The 20352-nt window shown below is 52.5% G+C and overlaps 1 long non-coding RNA gene across 2 annotated transcripts; it reads left to right on the top strand.

Annotated features, from left to right (window-relative positions):
* The first annotated feature begins 4 nt into the window (after positions 1–4).
* LOC121156140 lies at positions 5–5031 on the top strand. 2 transcript variants are annotated; one of them, XR_005883803.1, is made up of 3 exons: positions 5–42; positions 4453–4576; positions 4716–5031. It is a non-coding gene; the product is annotated as an uncharacterized LOC121156140 (long non-coding RNA). The 2 variants fall into 2 exon arrangements; XR_005883802.1 differs by lacking the exon at positions 5–42 and adding an exon at positions 1641–1811.
* Positions 5032–20352: the final 15321 nt, after the last annotated feature.

A 20352-nucleotide genomic window follows, 5' to 3' on the forward strand; every position in this document is an offset into this window, starting at 1 on the left:
CTGGCTTCAACCTGGCCCAGCCCCCGCTATTGCGACCATTTGGTAAGTGAAACAGGTGGAAGATCTCTGTCTCTCCCTCTCTGTCGTTCTGCCTTGCAAATAAACAAATCTTTTAAATAAGTGTTTTAAATTGAAAAGTAAATTAAAAAGCTTCATGCCTCACAGGTCACTGGGCACAAGGTGGGAGGAATGCATGGGGACTGAGTCCAGATGCTGTAGCCAGCAGCCCTGGGATCAAATGCACGCTCCGCTACCTACTAGCTGTGTGACCCCATGCCTGTTTTTAACATGTTTACATTTTTTTAGAAAAAAAATGTAAAAACGTGTTTATTTTCATTTATTTTAAAGGGAGAGAGACAGAAAGAAAGAGGTTTTCCATCCACTGTTCCACTCACCCAAGTGCCTGTGATAGCTGGAGTTGAAGCAGGTGGGAGCCAGAAGCCAGGAGCTCCATGTGTCTCCCACAGGGTGGCAGGGACCCATGTCCTTGCACCATCGCTTGCTGCCTGTCCAGGAAGCTGGCTGAGCAGCAGAGGTGGACCCCACAACCTGGGCTGCAGACACCCCAAGCAGCATTTAATGGCCGTGCCAGTTGCCCACCCTGGGTTTTTGTGTTTGCTGGGCCTTGGTTCTCTCATCCCCTCTCACACTGACTGCGGAAGATGGAGGGAAGTCGTGACATGATAATATGTGAGAGGCTTTCGGCGTGGAATGTGGCTCAGAAAGGATTGGCAGCTGTGACCACACCACTGGACACCGCTCCAGGACACAGATTCTGTGGTCTATAAATCTCCCCGGTCCTCCAAGCCCAGGTTAAACCTCACTTCCTCCAGGAAGCCTTCCAGCCCACTTCCCCTCTCTGAGTATCTCCAGGCCTCTTTGCACCCCTCATGCCTTGTTTGTAGAATCTAATTCCCACATGGGTCCAGGTCAGTGCCTCCTATGAATGACCCTGACTGGGGCCTGTGTGTGGGCCTGCAAAGGGGCACCCCACATGAGTGTTGGTTTCAGCCCTGCCTGTTCCACTTCCGGTCTAGCTCCTGCCACTGCATGTGGTCCAAGCGCTGAGGGCCTCAAGTGGCAGACCCAGATGGAGTTCCACTTCCTGATTTTGTCCTGGCCCAGCCCCAGCTCTTACAGCCATTAAGGGAGTAAACCAGTGGATAGAAGATCTCTCTCTTTCTCTCTGTAACTCTGTCTTTCAGATCAATGAATGAATTTTGTTTTAAAAAATATGTTTTGGGCCTGGTATGGTAGCCTAGCAGTTAAAGTCCTCACCTTGCATGTGCCAGGATCCCATATGAGTGCTAGTTTGTGTCCTGATGGCTCCACTTCCCATCCGGCTCCCTGCTGGTAGCCTGGGAAAGCAATAGAGGACAACCCAAAGCCTTGGGATCCTGTAACCGCATGGGAGACCTGGCCAAAGCTCCAGGCTCCTGGCTTTGGATCGGCTCATCTCTGGCCCTTGCGGCCATGTGGGATTGAATCATTAGAAGATCTTCCTGTATGTCTCGCCTCCTCTCTGTACATTTGGTTTTCTAATAAAAATAAATAAATCTTAAAAAAATGTTTTATGGGCCCAAAACAGTGGCTCAGTGGCTAAATCCTCACCTTGCAAACACTAGGATCCTATATAGGTGCCAATTTGTGTTCTGGCTGTTCCACTTCCCTTTCAATTCCCTGCTTGTGGCCTGAGAAAGCAGTAGAGGATTGCACAAAGCCTCAGGACCTTGTGCGCATGTGGGAGACGCTGAAGAAGCTCCAGGCTCCTGGCTTCAGATCGGCTCAGGTCCGGCCATTGAGGCTATTTGGTGAGTGAACCAATAGATGGAAAGTCTCTCTGTCCTTCTCCATAAATCTGATCTGCCTTTCCAATATAAATAAATAGATAAATAAATAAAATTTAAAATTTTTATTTAAAAAAAAAGGACAATGTTAAAAAAAATTAGGCCTGGCGTGATAACTCAGTGGCTGAATCTTCACCTTGCATGTGCTAGACTCCCATATGGGTGCCGATTTGTATCCCAGCTGTTGCACTTCCCATCCAGCTCCTTGTTTATGGCCTGAAAAGGCAGTGAAGGACAGCCCAAAGTCTTGGGGCCCTGTACCTGTGTGGGAGACCCAGAAGAGGCTGCTGGCTCCTGGCTTCGGATTGGCTCAGCTCCGACCGTGGTGGCTCGGGGAGTGAATCATCAGATGGATGATCCTCTTCTCTGTCTCTCTTCCTCTCTGTATATCTCATTTTGCAATATAAATAAATAAATCTTTAAAAGAAAAAGGCAGTAGAAGATGGCCCAAGTCCTTGGGCCGCTGCACCCGTGTGTGAGATCAGGAAGAATCTCTGGGCTCCTGACTTTGAACTGACTCAGCTCCAGCCGTTGCAGCCACTTGGGGAGCGAACCAGTAGATGGAAGATCTTTCTCTGTCTCTCCTTCTTTCTGTAAATCTGCCTTTCAAATAGAAATAAATAAACACATATGTTTTATGAAATATTTTTTTATGATATATCATTTGCCCAGTGGAGAGCAAGTAGGTTCTGTTAACCACACCAAGTCAGAGCCTAAGCCCAGATTAAGGTCTGTTCTCCACTGCCGAGTTGGGCGGCTGCAGGCTGCTGCTGCAGCACTGTCTCCTAGCTTGGTGTCCCCTGCCACAGCGACAGATGTTGCTGCCATCTGGTCTACTACGCCCAATGTCAGCGCCTCCTCCTGCAGCCTGAACACTGACTTGCTGGTAGCAGGCACTTTACCTACAAGCCGAAAGAGAGAGAGAGAGAGAGAGGCACTATCATTATCCCCACTTCACAGGTGAGGGAACCTGGAAGGAATTGTGGCCCAGCAGGTTTGAGGTCGGAGCAGGGCCCCAGGGCCCTGGAGGGCAGTGGGGGTGGCAGGGTGGGGCAGGCGGAAGGATGGGAGCCAGCGAGGGGACTAAGCGTGTTCGCTGCCGTTGAGTTTCGGGTAGCTGGGGCTGGCTTTGCAGTTTCGCTGCCTGGGAACCAGGAATTGCTGCAGGAGGTGTGTGGTGCACACCTGAGGTTGCGGAGGTGGCATTCCTGCCCAGTCAGTTTCTGGCACTGTGAAGTTGGCCAGGTCAGGAGACATTTCTGAGCCTGAACCTCATAAGTGGAGTTGGAAATAGGGTTTTTGCCTTTACCAGGAGGACCCAGGAGGGTGTGGGGGACAAAGACCCGGCATGGTTGCCAGGCACCCAGTGGGGACTTCAGGTATCTTAGCTAACATATAGGTGTGACATGGGTTTGCCACATACGATCAACCTAAAATACTGATGAGGTTGTTTTAAGATTTGTTTACATATTTGCGAGACAGTTATTAACCAGAGGTTGGAAGAGAAAGAGAAATCTCTCTCTCTGGCCTACTCTCCAAAAGGCCATAATAGATGGGTCAATTTAATGCGAGGAACCAGGAGCCAGGAGCCTGGAGCTTCTTCCTGGTCTCTCACGTGGGTACAAGGACCTGAGCACTTGGGTGATCTTCCACTGCCTTCTCAGGCACATTAACAGGAAGCTGGACTAAAAGTGGAGCAGCTGGGACTTGAACCAGTGCCCATATGGAATGCTGGCACTGTAGCTGGTATCTTAACTTACTAAGACACAGTGCTAGCCCCTGCAGGGCTTTTTGGTTTTTTGATTTTAAATGTTGATTTTAATATTTTTGAAAGGCAGCACAACAAAGAGCTAGAGATCTCTCACCTGCAAATTCACTGCCCGCTCGCCTACAGCAGGTAGGGCTGGGTGAAGACGGGGCCGTGTGGGGTCAGACCTGGGCAGGTGCAGAGCCAAGGGAGGCGAGGCTTGGTACATACAGAACCTTATCAACAAAGCCTGGGAGATGGGGAGTGGGAAGAGCTAGGGGAGCAGAGGGGCAGGTGTTGGGGCAGGCATCGTGGCACAGCAGGTTAGGAAGGCTTGCACCCCGTCCCAGGGTGCCAGTTCTGTTCCCTGCTAATGCAAACCTTGGGAGGTAGCAGGTAATGGCTCAGGTACTTGGAGTCCTGCCATCTATGTGGGAAACCTGACTGGACTATAGGCTTCTGAGTTCAGCCTGCCCATGGGGGTAGATGTATGAAATTGAATGAATTCTTTTTTTTTTTAATTTATTTATTTCTAATGGAAAAGCAGATATACAGAGAGGAGGAGAGACAAAGAGGAAGATCTTGCATCCGATGAGTCACTCCCCAAGTGGCCGCAATGGCTAGAGCTGCGCCGATCTGAAGCCAGGAGCCAGGAGCCTCTTCTGGGTCTCCCACGCGGGTACAATGTCCCAAGGCTTTGAGCCTTCCTCGACTGCTTTCCCAGGCCACAAGCAGGGAGCTGGATGGGAAGTGAAGCAGACGGGACTAGAACCGATGCCCGTATAGGATCCCGGCGCGTTCAAGGCAAGGACCTTAAGCACTAGGCTACCGCACCAGGCCTGTATCTTTACCTTTCAGATGAAGTAGGGGGAAAAAAAGGGCAAAGAGAGCATCTCTCCCTCAGAACTCCACTTTACACAAAAGCTCCGGCCAACACTCCATGTGAAGGAGAGTGCATTCTGCCAGCCAACCAAAAATCTGGGTGCTGTGGGCACGGTTAGGGATGGGACGTGTGTGCCCCACAACTGGAGGGGTTGGGGTGGTGGTGGAGGATGGCTGCAGGGCTGGCGAGCGACCTGCCTAAGGTCACCACTGAGTAAGTGACACCACCTCTGTCCCAGGCAGACGCACACAGTCCAGAGGACCAAGCACACTTCCAGTCCTGCTGTTGCACCTCATTCCTGGTGAAGTTTCTGAGAGCTGCCTCAGTTTCCCTTCTGTTCACCTGAATGCAAAATATGTAAAACCAGTTCCGTATAAGCAGAGATCGCCTGCCTGGGGCCCCGGATTCTGGGCCTACCACTGCATCCACAGCTCTGAGGAAGCCAGGATTGCTGAGAGCTAGACCAGAGCCACGGCACGAAGGGAGGCTAGCCTCCACTTACCTTCTCCATGTGCCACTCTGATAATTGTGGGGACAAAAGCGAAAAAACAAGACAAGCTGTTGCCTGTGGAAAAGTTTTATTAGTGATGAAAAATTATGGGTCTCAGGGACGCCTCACAGTGATTGGCCATAGTACATTATTTTTCTCCTAAGGATTTATTTATTTAAACGGGACCAGCACCATGGCTCAATAGGCCAATCTTCTATCTTCAAGTGCCAACATCTCATGTGGACACTGGTTTGTGTCCCACCTGCTCCACTTCTGATCCAGCTCCCTGCTAATGGCCTGGAAAAGCAGTCGAGGATGGCCCAAAGCCTTAGGATCCTGCACCTATGTGGGAGACCCAGAAGATGCTCTTGGCTCCTGGCCCCTGGCTTTAGATCGGCTCTGCTCTGGCTGTTACAGCCACTTGGGGAGTGAACCAGCAGACAGAAGATCTTTCTTTCTGTACTTCCTTTTCTCTGTATATCTGTCTTACCAATAAAAATAAAAATAAGTCTTTAAAACAGATTTGTTTATTTTACTTGAAAGAATTAGAGAGAGGGCCCAGCGCGGTGGCGCACTGGTTAAGGTCCTTGCCTTGCACACCCTGGGATCCCATATGGGCGCCGGTTCTAATCCCGGCAGCCCCTCTTCCCATCCAGCTCCCCGCTTGTGGCCTGGGAAAGCAGTCGAGGACGGCCCAAAGCTTTGGGACCCTGCACCCGCGTGGGAGACCCAGAAGAGGCTCCTGCCTTCGGATCGGCATAGCATCGGCCGTTGCGCTCACTTGGGGAGTGAATCATCGGATGGAAGATCTTCCTCTCTGTCTCTCCTCTCTGTATATCCGCCTTTCCAATAAAAATAAAATAAATCCTAAAAGAAAAAAAAAAAAGAATTAGAGAGAGAGAGAGAGAGAGATCTCCCATCCAGATGGTCGCTATGGCCAGAGATAGTTCAAAGCTGAGAACCAGCTTTGGGTGGGTGCAGGTGCCCTGGGGCCATTGTCCATTGCTTTTCCAGGCCATTAGCAGGGAGGTGGATCACAAGTGGAGCAGCTAGGACACCGAGTGGCACCCATACAGTGTGCTGGTTCTATAGGCTGAGACGTAGCATGCTATATCCTTGTGCCAGCCCTCATAGTAAATTTTATGAAAAATGTTTGTAGAGTTTTATTCATGTGTTTTTAATTTAGATTTGTTTATTTTTAAATGTTTGTTACATAGATGAGAGGATTGCAAACCATTCAGGTCTCTGGTGGGCTAGGAAGGCGTGGGGGGCCGGTGAGCCAGGGAAAAGCCCCCTCCCTCCCTCCTGTGACCACAGGGTAGAGGGGGAGGAGGGAGGATGCTGCTCCTTGCTGCCAGATCACATCAGTGCCAGGGCACGGAGATGGTCCTCTGAGTTTGTTCCAGGCACTCTGATGGGGGAAAGAATTTACTTGAGCAGTCTTGATTGTTCTGAGATGGCGTTGGCTTTGTTGTGCCAAATGTGATACCACTTCCTGTACTTGCCGGTTGCCAATGTCTGTCTGGTATATCCGTAGCCTCAGATGCTTGTTGCAGAATTTGACCTGTAGCATTATTCAACATTGAATCAGAGGGCTGGCTGTCCTGCCTTCCTGTGCATCCCAGGATGTTGTCTCTCCTTAGATGGAGTCAGCAACAGGAGCTCCGTGGCCAGACCAGACATCCATGTCCTTAAGGTTGACCATTAGCTGGAGCCACCCATTGGGATGACTCCTAAGAGTCCTTGTTTAGTTGGTCCCTAGCCCTGGCTCTCTTGTATGCCAGCAGGCACTGCAGCTCAGCCCAGACCAGCGAGCCCCAAGACCCAGTCTTAGGTGGAGCAGCAGGTGCTGTGTTCTGTCCCAGTCTATCCCCAGACCTGGTACTTACTTGTCCTGGTGGGTGCTACAGTCTAGTCAAGAAGGACTAGGTTGCTCCCAGATCTAGCCTCAACATGTGCCAGTGGGTGCTGCAGCCTGGCCAGGCCTGCTCCCATATCCAGCTCCTAGCGGTACTAGCAGGTGTTGTGGCCTAATCAAGGGGACATCCCCTGTGGACCACTTCCAGATCTGCCCCAGATCTGGCTCCTATGTACACTGATGGGAAGTGTAGGTATTCATGTATTTTCATTGTTGGAAGGAGAGGCAGATGAAGACCTTCCAACTGCTATTCACTCCCCAAAGCCTTCAACAGCCAGGGCTGAAGCTACGAGCCCAGAACTCCATCCAAGTCTTTCATGTGGGTGCCAACCGCCCATCCCCAAATGTTTGCCAGATGGAATCCCAAGCCCTAACACTCCTTCCCTAAGCCCTGTGCTGTTAGGCAGGTCAATGCTGTAGGCCTCTGCTCCTCTCCCAGAGGGATGGGCCTAATCTTAGCTATCCATTTCTTTCAAATAAAATGCAAGTAAGGTTTGTTTTTTAAAGTGTGTAGAGAATAAAATTAAAAGATAAGCTTATTTTGATGCACATGATTTTCTAAGATTTTATTATTTTTACTTGAAGGACAGATTTCTTGGAAAGAAGGAGAGACAGACAAGAAAGAGAGATCTTCCATCCCCTGGTTCACTACCCAAATGGCTGCAGTAGCCAAAGCTGAGCTGATGCAAAGCCAGGAGCCAGGAGCTTCCTCTGGGTCTTCCACGTGGGTCCAGGGACTTGAGCCATCCTCTGCTGCTTTCCTAGGTCATAAACAGGGATCTGGATCAGAAGTGGAGCAACCAGGATACAAATGGGTGCTGCAGATGGAGGATTAACTTATGAAGCCACCATGTTGACCCCATGACAGGTGAGCTAGAACTCCCACCTACTGCTTCTCGCCCCAGATGCCAGTGGTGGCCTGGACTGAGACAAAGCCAGGAAACAGGAGCAGAAACTCAACCCAGGTTCCCCACGTGTGTGGGAGGAGCCTAACCACTTGAGTCATCACTGTGGCTTCCCAGAGTTCCCATCAACAGGAAGCTGGGGTCAGCGGCTGAAGATGGTGTCCAACACTCATGGGGGCCATGAGGGTCTTCACCTCCTGGCTAAATGCTTACCCATTCACGAACTTTTTTGTTTTTCAAAGGTTCATTTATTTATTTGAAAGGCAGAGTTACAGAGAGGCAGGGAAGGACAGAGATCTCATCTCTCTACTGGTTCACTCCCCACTTGAACTGCAGTGTCCAGGGCTGCACCAGTCAAAGCCAGGAGCCTGGAATTCGAGCCAGGTCTCCCCTGTGAGTGGCAGGTGCCCAAGTGCTTGGGTCATCCACTGCTGCTTTCCCAGGTGTATTAATAGGGGACTGAATCCGAAGTGGAAGAGCCAGGACTCGAACCAGCACCCATATGGGTTGCTGGCACTGCAGGCTGCAGCTTAACTCACTGTATTATAACATTGCACCGTCCCCATCCCGTGAACTTCTTGAAGGCCCATGGATGCTTGCATTTCAAAACTTTTGCATCAAAAAGGAACTTCCATCTTTTCATTCAATGTTCCAGCAATATTGGAAATCTCATACAAGACCAGACAACGCTATTAGTTAGTTCTTGGGGAAATGAAAGTGACAACCACGATGAGTCATACCCCCTGGAATGGTTCTAGTGAAAAAGATGGACGGTAACAAGCACTGGCCTGGGCACACAGTAGGCCTCTTACATTGCTCGAGAAGGCAGATATTGGGGCAGCTGGGCAGTTTCTCAAAAAAAATTACACTGGCACACAGAGTTACCACATGACTCAGCAATTCCACGCCTGGTATATACCCCAGAAAGGGGAACCGGGTGCACACAAAAATGACGTTCCTGGAACCATCATCCCTACTCACCAAAGGGAGAAACACCTCAGATGCCCCCGCGCCCCTGCTAGCTCACGAGCAGGTGAACCAAATGTGACAACACAGCACCTTTCAACCGTGACAAGGAAGGGAACACGTGTTCCTGAGCAGGCCTCAAGCTAAGTGGAAAAAAAAAAGTCTGCTGTGAGGCCATGACTGGGATGTGCGGTGTGCATAAAGTCCAGTCTATAAACACAGAAATTCAATTTCTAAGGGGTCAGTGTGTTTTAAGGAAAGTGGAGCTCAGAGAAGCAAACTGCCCCACACCCACCCATCTGTGTGGCTCTCAGCCAGGGACCTTGGAACCTCTTGGAACCTTGCTTTTTCCAGCTGTGAAATGGGAGAGTAAGGTGCACAACTGCACCTGCCACCCCTACCTGTAAGCCATTCCCGGGAGCCTCGGCCGCCCGCCTGGGCCGTTCCCGGGAGCCTCGGCCGCCCACCCGGCCGTTCCCGGGAGCCCCGGGAGCCTTAGCCGCCCGCCCGAGCCGTTCCCGGGAGCCTCAGCCGCCTGCTTTGGCTGCCAGGCAGCAGCTGCGGGACGGGTTAGAAGGAGAAGGCTGCCCTCTGGAGGAATAGTGCAGCACTGGACACAGCCTGTGAGGCTGTCCGTCCATTTTTCCCAAGTTCATTTATGTATTTATTTTAAAGACTTATTTACAGGGAGAAGGAGAGACAAAGACCTTCTATCCACTGGTTCATTCCCTAAATGACTACAATGGCCAGAGCTGAGCCAATCCCAAGCCAGGAGCCAGGAGCTTCTTCCGGATCTCCCACGCGAGTGCAGGGTCCCAAGGCTTTGGACCATCCTCTACTGCTTTCCCAGGCCATAGGCAGGGAATTGAACGGGAAGTAGAGCAACTGGGATACAAACCAGCGCCCATATGGGATCCTGGTGCTTGCTGGTGGAAGATTAGCTAGTTGAGCCCTCATGCCAGGCTCTATTTATTTATTTATTTTAATAAGTCATTTTTTAAGATTTATTTTTTTTATTATTATTTTTTCATTGGAAAGGCGGATATACAGAGAGGAGAGACAGAGAGGAAGATCTTCCGTCTGATGATTCACTCCCCAAGTGAGCGCAACGGGCCGATACTATGCCCATCCGAAGCCAGGAGCCTCTTCCGGGTCTCCCACGCGGGTACAGGGTCCCAAAGCTTTGGGCCGTCCTCGACTGCTTTCCCGGGCCACAGGCAGGGAGCTGGAAGGGAAGCGGGGCTGCCGGGATTAGAACCGGCGCCCATATGGGATCCCAGGTGTGCTAGGCGAGGACCTTTAACCACTTGCGCCACCGCGCCGGGCCCTATTTATTTGTTTTTTATAGAACTTAAAAAAAGATTTACTTTTATTGGAAAGGCAGGGTTACAGAGAGAGAGAGAGAGAGAGAGAGATCTTCCATCTTCTGGTTTATTCCCCAAATGGCCACACATGACTGGAGCTGGGCTGCTCCGAAGCCAGGAGCCAGGAGCTTCTTCTGGGTCTCCCACGTGTGTGCAGGCACCCAAGCACTTGGAACATGCTGCTTTTCCAGGCCATTAACAGAGAGCTGGGTGGGAGGTGGAGCAGCTGGGACTCCCGCCAGCACCCACGTGGGTTGCCTGAGATGCAGGCAGCAGCCACTGATCTTATCAACAAGTTAACCACCCCCTCTGGGGATGGGGGAATGCCTTCCCACCGCGGGGGCGGGAGCTACCAGATGGACCAGATTCTTTCTAGATGTTTCCAGCCCTTGCAGATGTTTTCCACAGATGCTGGGTCCTATGACAGTGGCCCCACGTGGAAGGAGGGTCATCAGATTCATGGACTGAGGGAAGGGCCCAGAGCAGCTTGGAGAAACGCCACCTCCCGCTCCTGCCAATGTCAGTTTGCCCACCCCCACCTCCTGGTTTTCCCAAAGGGGCTCTTTCAAAGAAGAAAAAAGGACAGTCGGAACTCTTGACATAAACCAGGACTGGTGATCGCAGGATAGCTTGCGGCTGCCCTCTTGCCAAAGCTGCCCACCATCTGCTAGGAATCGTGGTCCTAACACCGGTCCGCCCTCAGCACCAGGCTTCCGTGTCTCACTGAAGCTGCTCCCCATCTTCATCACACACAACCCCCAGCTTTCGAGGGGCGAGCCTTTGGCACAGCTGTTCAGAAGTTACTTGAGACCCCCGACTCCCCCGTCAGGGTGTTGGGGTTGGAGTCCCAGCTCCTGACCCTGCTCTCTGCTGACACATATCCTGGAAGGCAACAGGTGATGGCTCCTTACAACCACGTGAAAGACTCCTAGTTTGAGTCTGGCCCAGCCCTCCCTGGCTGTGGATAACATTTGGACAGTGACTCAGTGGATGGAAATTCTCTGTTTTTTCAAATAACACCAATGTAAATAAATATCGGTTTTGAAAGAATCGCTTTTTGAACTAGACTCAGTGAAAGGAGTGCAGATGTCACAATCCCATCTCGGGGAAGTGTATGAGCTCTGTCTGCTCTCTCTTCAACTCTGCTGAGTTGGGACATGATACTGCAAAGTGGAACATTCCACACCTGACCTTATGTGTGGCGTCGGTCAACACACAGGAGCACACACTGGCCATGGCTGTGAGCTTATGTAGAAGACCTGTATGAAACACAAACACAGACTTATTCTTTCTGCTGCCCAGACCGGGTGGCTTCTTGCTCCTCCTGGGAGGCTTGCTTCCTGGGGGCCAAGGAACTCCAGGGCCAGACGAACCCTGGGCCTTGGGACTTGCGCATCTGTTTCACTTCCCGGGCAGGTGCAGGGGCGAGGGTGAGGAGGTGTGGGGTCCCAGGCTAGCAAGCTGGTATGGTGTGCTGGTGGACTGGTCTTGGAGATCTGTGCACATGATGGGGTCCTGTGTAAGTGCTTAGGTCCCAGGTGAGTGGAGGGGTAGGGTTCCGGGCCAACATACATGCCAGAGGATCAGTCTGGGAAGTCAAGCGTGTGCTGGGGTTCTGGGTGGGTGTGCTGGGGTTCTGGGTGGGTGGGCAGGGCTTCAGGCCGGCATGCCACTCCGCCAGAGGTTGGGCTGGGGAGCCCAAGTGCTTGCAGATGTGAGCGCAGTGAGTTGCTCAGGGGAAGGGCATGGGAGAGGGGAGACCACTGATGGAGTACATTGCAGGTGAGGAATCACTTCCACCGACACGGCCACTGTATTTGCAGGTAAGCAGAGGCGCTGAGACTGAGTGATTTCGAGAAGGGAAATTGGAGTGTCTTTCTGGGTCAGACCAATGAGTCCACACACGTGAGAGACATGAGCCGGGCTATTCAGTATCTACCACCACCCACCAGTGCACACAAAATTAGGCTGTGTGTGTGTATGGAGGGCTCCTACTTGGCAGGTTGGACCATGACACTAACCAGCATGAGAGAGAGCCAGGTCTGAGAGCAGATTTTGTGGGGGATATATGGGCTCACCCTTGGTTTGCTCAAGAGCTGGGGGTGGGGTGACAGGCTGAGTTAGGTACGGCCATGGAACATACCTACACTTGTGGATACTGGGTTTGGGAATAGGTTGGGCTGGTTCAGGCTACAGCACCTTTAGGTGCTCCCAGGAACTGAGGTGAGGGCAGGTGAGGCCACAACATCTACCAGTATACATAAAGGGGGCAGACTGTGCCAGGTAGAGGCCTAGCACCTGCTGGCACGTGTGAGATCTGGGTGTGGAAGTGAGCCTAGTGAAATAAATTGGAGAACTCCCCTGGCATGCTACTGTAGCTCATGCTGGTGAACAGATGAGTCAGGGCTGGGTGTAGCCAGGCCAGGCCAGGCTGCTCCACTTGTTAGCAGGTGTGTGGGCTGACTCGGGGGACAGACTGGACAGAGCCAGGCCAAATCATAGCATACTGGCATGTGCAGGAGCCAGGATGGGGTGCGGGCCATGCTGGACTAGCCTATTGCACCTACCAGTTTGCAAGGAAGCCAGGCATTGGGGCAAGTTGCACAGAGCTAACCTGTAGCACCTACCAGCAAGAGTTGGGACGGGAGGTGGGCTAGGCAAAGCCAGGCTGGCTCAGAGCAACAGCTGGCACATCCAAGATCTGTGGCTGGGAGCAGGCCTGACTGGGGAGCTGAGGGGATACCCCAGCTGGGTTGTGGTTCCCACTGGTGAGCATGAGAGCCAGAATGGCAGCAGCAAACTGGGCTGGATATGTCTGTAGCATCCCTCAGCATGAGTGTGGACTGGGTTTAGGATATGCCAGACCGGGCTAGGTCCCAGCGCCCGCTTGTGCTCATGAGAGCCAGGGTGAGTGTAAGACAGGCTAGGCTAGGTGTCAGCACCCGCTAACCACATGAGATCTGTGTCTAAGGGTGAACCAGGTCGAGCTGTGCTATAGCACCCAATGGTAAGGGCTGGAATGGGTGTGGGCCAGTCAGGCAAGGCTGCTATACCTGCCAGGACGGAAGGGGGACCAAGTTAGTCTGGGCCAAGAACCTGCCTGTGTGTGAGATCTACAACTGGTAAGTGACAGAACTGAGGTTGGGAGCAGCCAGACTGACAAAAGTGTGGGTCAAGTCTGGGAGCAGGCCCAACCAGGTAAATTCATAGCACCCACTGGCAGATGAACAAGGATGGAGTATGGGACAGGCCCGGTTAGGCCACAACACCAGCCAGTTCACATTAGTGCCAGGCTGGGGGCAGCCTGAGCTAGGCTGTAGCACGCACCAGCATGACTGGAACTGGGGACAGGCCAAGCTATGCTAAGCTGTAATGGCTACCAGTGAATGCTGGGGTGAGGCAGGCCATGGCCAACTAGGCCACATGTAAGATGGGGAAGCAGGGAAGCAAGTCCGGTAGGGGAGGCTACGGGGGCTCCCCTGCTGGGCCACTGCTCCTACCACATGTGCAGGCCGATGTGGGTGATGGACTGAGCTGGCATCCACACTGGCACACACAGAAGTCAGGTCTGGGATCATCTCTGGCAAGGTTTCTTTGAGGACTGAACCCCCTGGTCCCCCCAACTGGATCCCTGGACTCAAAACTCCTACCACAGGGAAAAATCACAGGATCTGTGGTCTGACTGTGGAGCGCATGTATCAGACCTGAACCTCCTTGGTTGCTGACGCCGGTGCTGTGGATGGCAAGCCCAGATGCACACGGGGGACATCGCAGCTCACTGAGGCGTGCAGAGGACACCTAGCACCATGGTAGAAGATGGAGGGCAGAACAAATTGGACGACTGTCCTGGCCAATCTTTGATAGCAGGTGTCTATGTGACTGTGTCTAATGGACCTTGGAGCAACAAAATCACCGCCGTCTCACAAGTGTCAAACTATATAAGTAGTATCCTCAGAACACACTCCGCATCGGGGACCCCTGGACGACCTTACGTGGCTGTCCCCCATCTTCAGGTCCTGATGCAGTTAGGATGCTGGGTGCAGCTCTCTCCCCTTCTCTCCCTCCTTCCCCCAGACACAGGAAGAAGAAAAATAAGATTGGAAATAATTGTCTCATCCAATTCCTATTCCTTGGCCCTTCCTACCCTAATCGTTGGTCCACATGGGCATGCATCCTTCTTCACCGTGTAAACATCACCAAAAATAAAATAATACAAATGCAGGACCTGTAGTGTAGCATAGTAGCCTAAGCCTTTACCTGCAGCGCTAACACATCCCTATGGGCGCTGGTTCAAATCCCAGTGGCTCCATTTCTTTTTTGGGGAGGGAGAAGGTAAGACCATTGTTTCCACTTTATTATTATTATTATTATTATTATTATTATTATTATTATTATTATTATTATTCTGTATCTGGGATAAGAGGGGAGATAAAGGGAGAAGCCCCACCCAGCCTCCTACCCATCCCAGGTCCCCTGCATAGGGCATGCTCTGAGGGTCCTGCTCGAGTGGTTTTGATAGTTCAACAGTTCTGAATTGCTGCCAGTCTCATGATTCCAAGCATGACGGAATCTCTCCAGAATCCACTGGCTGACATGGTCCACCTTAGGGTCTCTGTTTGCCCAGATTTTCACTGCCAACACATGGCTGGGGTAGTTGATCGATGTGTTCTGTCCTCCATCCTCTGCTGTGGTACCAGGTGTCCGCAGCAGGTTCCAATGGACTGCTACATCCTCCATGTGCCCTGGATGTGCTGTCCACTGCTCCGTCTGAGCCTCTGAGGAGGCTCAGCTTTGACACATGCGCTCCATGATCAGATCACGGAACCTGTACTTCTCTTTATGGATGGGGTTCTGAGATCAGCAGTGCAGTTGGAGGGATCCCCAAAGAAACTTCGTCTGAAGTGATCCCAGACCTGTGTGTGCTTGCCAGTACAGGGTCCAGCACAGTCCGTCACCCCAATCAGCTTATGCGCATGCTGGTGGTTGCAATTGCTGGGTCAGTTCTGTTTCCGGCTTTGGCCATTGCAGCTATTTGGGGAGTGAGTCAGCAGATGGAAATCCTCTCTGTCTCTCCTTCTCTTTGTAACTCATCTTTCAAATAAAAATAAATATTTCTTGTCTTTTTAAAGAAACATAAATGAACTCTTTGCACTTGGGGTTTGCACTTGGGTCTCCTCCCCAACAGACTTCGTTATCTATAGGCAACTATTAGTGTTGTGGAAAAGTAACACCCGTAACCCTCTGGTCCCAAGCATGTTGGACAAGAGACTCCACCTGTGACAGGCAAGCAAGTACGCTCACGCCCCAGTGGGATCACAACACCCCAGGAGGAAGCCACTGCCAGCCTCACCGCACAGGTGACAACGCCTGAGGCCCACAGTGACCTGCCCAGTGCCATATACCTGAAGGCACAGCGCCAAAGCCGCCCATCGCTCTGGATGCTACGTTTTTACTATGAGCTGGTCACAAGCCTTCATGTATATGATCCTCAAACAATCCCTAGGAAGCATGTTTAACATCACTCCCATTTTACAGAAGAACAAACTGAGGCTCAGAGCACTCAGGGAATGTGCCCAAGATTGCAGGGCTGGTGATAGAAGAGCAGGTGTTGAGCCAGAGCTGCCTGGGTTCACTCTCCCACCCACTCTGCCGTTCTTTCTGGGATATTCTCTACAATCCCTGGTTTCAGCACGTGTCAGTAGCATCCGTAGGTGCTTTGAGGATTGGAGCTAATAGGTGTGAGCACCTGGACCACTACAGACACTTTTTTCAGGCTGCTCCGAATCGCGACAATTGCAGCCAGGGACCACCAGGGGGCACTCGCGCGCTGGAGATCCTAGCCCGTCCAGTCCTCCGGTGGTAGCCAGGAGAATTAAGAATTCCGCAGAGCAGCAGCATCAAGGACATTGCCTGGCGCAGCAGCTCAAGCGCCATCCCTTGCAGAAGAAAAAGTCTTGCTCCTTAAACCTACGCTGGGCCCCATTCCCAACACCAGCACTGAGGCGGGCGGGCGGGGAAACCCAGCTGTGTCCCATTTGGTGGTGGTAGTGGGGTGGGGAGGACAATTACGAGCAATTCCCTGCCTGCTAGAGGCTGGTTCCTGGAGCCACAGCTGCAGGATGGGGGGCGGACCGCGGGGACGGCAGGGACGGCGGGGAGGCCTTGGGATTGTCTCCGAGGGGTTTCCATGGTTACAGATTGATGCAGGCGGCCCGCTGGGCTCGGTCCTTTATCTGTATTGTCTCCTGGGGAGACAATGGGCTGTGCAGATGAGGGGCGCCTGGCGGAGCGCTAGGCCACAGCAGGGGGCTTGTGTGTACTGCCCTGGGAAGCCCTGACCCCCCGCTGCTGGTTTTGGGGTCCCCAAGGTTGTCCCACTGGGCCGCCTCACCGCCCAGGCCTCCGGGCACTATGGGGAAGAGCACAGGATGTGGAGGGGCCTGGGCAAGGGACTGTCATCGGCTTGGGTCTCAGTTTTCTCATCCACAGAGTGGGCACAGGGCCTGCCCTCTGATGCTGCGGTGAGCAGGCACACGGTGCAGAGCCCCAGAGGTGCTCAAGGGGACCTGAGTGAGCTCAGGTTCACAGGGTGACCTGCCCACTGGTTCTGTCCCTCATCCCACAATCTCAGCTGCCCAGTCTGAGATCTGGGGACCCTGAGAAGTTGGTATGGGATGAAGTGAGAGCATGAAAAGAAAGTGTTTGGGAAGGTGGAACCTCCTGGGGCCTTGCCTGCCTTCCAACATTTAAACTTCTGAAGTTGCAGCTCCCGAGACTGCAGTGGTAGTGAATTAAAGCAGGGCTTGTCTTGCCTTTTTGCTTTTTAAAGACTTATAGAAAGAGATTTTCCATGTTAGGGTTCACTCCCCAGATTGTTGCAACAACCAGGTCTCGGCCAGGCAGAAGCCAGGAGCTGGGAGCCTCCTCCAGGTCTCTCCTATGGTAGGGTTCCAAGCCCTTGGGGCATCTTATGCTACTTTCCCAGGCCATTACCAGGGAACCGGATTGGAAATGGAGCAGCTGGGACACACACCAGCCCATGAGAGATGCAGGCTTTGCAGCCAGTGGTGGCTTTCCCTGCCATGCCACAGCACTGGCCTGAGGGAGGTGGCTTCTGAAAGAAGCAGGAGTTAAGCTGCGCTTTGGAGAGTCTCAGAATCAGGAAATTACTCCAGAAAGATCTGCAAGTGTGTCAGCACCTTGTTTGTGAGGGAAGCGGGGAGGGGAGCTGCTGTCACCTCCCATGAATAGGACACAGCCAGGAGATCATTAGCTCCAATCCTTAGATCAGGAGACCTGAGCGGAGGGGGGAGGGGGCAGACAATGTATAAAAACCAGGAATAAGGGCCCTGGCTGAGTGGCTAAATCCTCATCCGGCAAGCACCAGGATCCCATGTGGACAATGGTTTGTGTCCCAGCTGCTGCACTTCCCATCCAGCTCCCTGCTTGTGGCCTGGGAAAGCAGTGGAGGACGGCGCAAAGCCTTGGGACCCTGCACCCGTGTGGGAGACCCAGGAGTGGCTCCTGACTCCAGGCTTTGGATCAGCTCAGCTCTGGTCATTGTGGCCATTTGGGAAGTGAACCAGCAGACAGAGGAGCTTTCTGTCGCTCCTCTCAGTAGATCTACTTTGCCAATAAAAATAAATACATCTTCAAAAGGAATAAAGTTAATTCATCCTCAGTGTGGAAATAAAAACATGTCCAAGAGAAGAGAAGAGAACAATTTCTTTCTTTGAAATGATCAGCAGAGAAACGAAACTTTTTAAGCCCCTTTCGAGCCTCCTTTCCTGCCCGGGCTGGGCCAAGGTTCTGGTCGCCATACTCATTTATTGCCACACATCCAGCGTGGCATGAAAGAGGAAGGATTAGTCACATGGAATGCACTGGCCCACGGAGTCTCCGCCCCCAGGCTCTGTCCCCTTGAACAAACTCCTCCCCCTGCCTGAGCCTCCGTCTTTCCCCCTCCCCTGTAGTGGTACCAGAATCCTGCCTGTGCCAAACCCACGGTGAAGGTAAATGGGAGCCTAAGGCAAAGCCCCTAGAAGACCACCAGGCCGAGACAGGAAGTCACCAACCCCATTCGCAGGTGGACAAGCCAAGTACCAGAGCAGGGAAGTGACTCAGCCAAGGTCCCGTGAAAGATTCCCTCAGGGACCTGCGGCTTAAAAGCCAGCGCCTCCCACTTCCGGTCAGTGCCCAGCAGCTGCTGCCTCCTGACCAGATCTGGAATTCTCTCTGGACCCGTGTGTCCACAGCTGGCTGCTCTGACAGAGCTTCGTCTGAATGTGCCCGGACACCGCTCGCCTGTGAAACCGCGCTCTCCTGAAGGGAGCAGAGCCCAGAGGTCAGAGGTCACAACCCCGGAGCCCCATCCTGTCCCTGTCGCTTCCGAGCAGTGTGACCAGCTGTGTGACGCTTCTCTCTGGCTCATCTATAGAACTCCCAGTGTCCTCTCTCACGGGGCCACTGCAGGAATAACTTTGCTTTTTGTTAATGTTTAAGCTTTTATTTTATATTCTTATTTGACAGCCAGCCAGAGGAGACCTTACAGCTGCTGTTTCACTCCATAATGGTGGCAACAGCTGGGGGACTAGGGCACTAGGTGAGGCCCATGCTGGCAGCCGGGGGCTCCATCTGGGTCTCCACGTGCACGGTTGTTGCCAGATGACTCTACTGTGCATCGCAGCCTCTGGGGTCTGCCTGAAAGGACGACCGGAGTCAGGAGCTGCAGGTGGGGCTGGAGGCTGCTCAGGACCCACGGGTGTGGAGCCTCGGTGTCTGCACCCAGCTCCTGAGCACCCGGCCCCATGCTCACCCTGCCACAGGAGTCAAGTAAGACAGGAAAGGAGGGTGCCTGGGCCCAGGGACGACGCCCTTGACTGGCAGCCCTAACATATAATTACATCAAGAGGAAGTTGAAGGGAAGCCCGCTGCGGCTGCACCCTCGCCCTCACGCGTAAGGCTTGTCATGAACGTTCAGGTGAACACACAGCGGAGACCAGAGGCTCGTGTATGTGGCTCACTCCCGCTTGGTCGCCGTGTGAATGGGATGAGTCACCGCTCTTGACCTCGGTGTCTGGCACAGCCTCCCATGGCTGGCTGTTCCGGGGCCGCTAGATCAGCACGTGTCACCCAAGAACCCGCTTCCCACCATCCTGGCACCCTGTAGGGAGTCTGTATTTTCACAAGCCATCTGTACCACCTGTATAGTATCCTGGCATGGGCGTGGTGGAGCAGCATCTTAAGCCTCCACTTGAGACACACAAGTGCCAGTTCAGATCCTGGCTTCCAATCCAGCTTCTTGTTTGTGTCTCCTGGGAGGCAGCAGCTCACGCCTCCAGTGCCTGACTTTCCACCACCACGCCGGTTCCCCAAATGCAGTTTTTGGCTGTTGATTTTAGCATATCCAGCCCTGGCTGCTGGACATTTGGGCATCTGGGAAGTAAACTAGTGGGCAGTAAGCTGTTTTATTTCCCTAACTCTCCCTTTCCACTAAATGAAATCTTAAACATTAAAAATTAAGGGACTGGGCCCAGTGCAACAGCCTAGTGGCTGGAGTCCTCACCTTGCGTGTGCCAGAATCCCATGCAGGAGCCAGTTTATTTATTTTTTTTTAAGATTTATTTATTTTTATTTGGAAAGTCAGATATACAGAGAGGAGGAGAGACAGAGAGGAAGATCTTCTGTTGGGTAATTCACTCCCCAAGTGAACACAACGGCCGATGCTATGCCGATCCCAGCGGGTTCAAGGTGAGGACTTTAGCCGCTAGGCCATGCTGCCGGGCCCAACAGGAGGCAGTTTATGTCCTGGCAGCTCCACTTCCCATCCAGCTCCCTGCTTGTGGCCTAGGAAAGCAGTCAAGGATGGCCCAAAGTCTTGGGACTCTGCATCTGCACCTTGGGACCCTGCACCCATGTGGGAGACCCAGAAGAGCCTCCTGGCTCCTGACTGGCTCAGCTCTGGCCATGTCAGCCACTTGGGGAGTGAACCAATGGATGGAAGATCTCTCTGTCTCTTTTCTCTGTAGATCTGCCTTCCCTACAAAAATAAATCCCCACCCCCCAAAAATAAAGATGTATTATTCTTTTGAAAAAAAAAAATATATGTCAGGGCTCAGTGTGGTAGCCTAGCGGCTAAAGTCCTTGTCTTGCACGCACAGGGATCCCATATGGGCTCCGGTTCTAATCCTGGCAGCCCTGCTTCTCACCTAGATCTTTGCTTTTGGTCTAGG

This window comes from Ochotona curzoniae, unplaced genomic scaffold (assembly GCF_017591425.1).
Source record: "Ochotona curzoniae isolate NIBS_2020 unplaced genomic scaffold, NIBS_Ocur_1.0 contig_3255, whole genome shotgun sequence".
NCBI lineage: Eukaryota > Metazoa > Chordata > Mammalia > Lagomorpha > Ochotonidae > Ochotona > Ochotona curzoniae.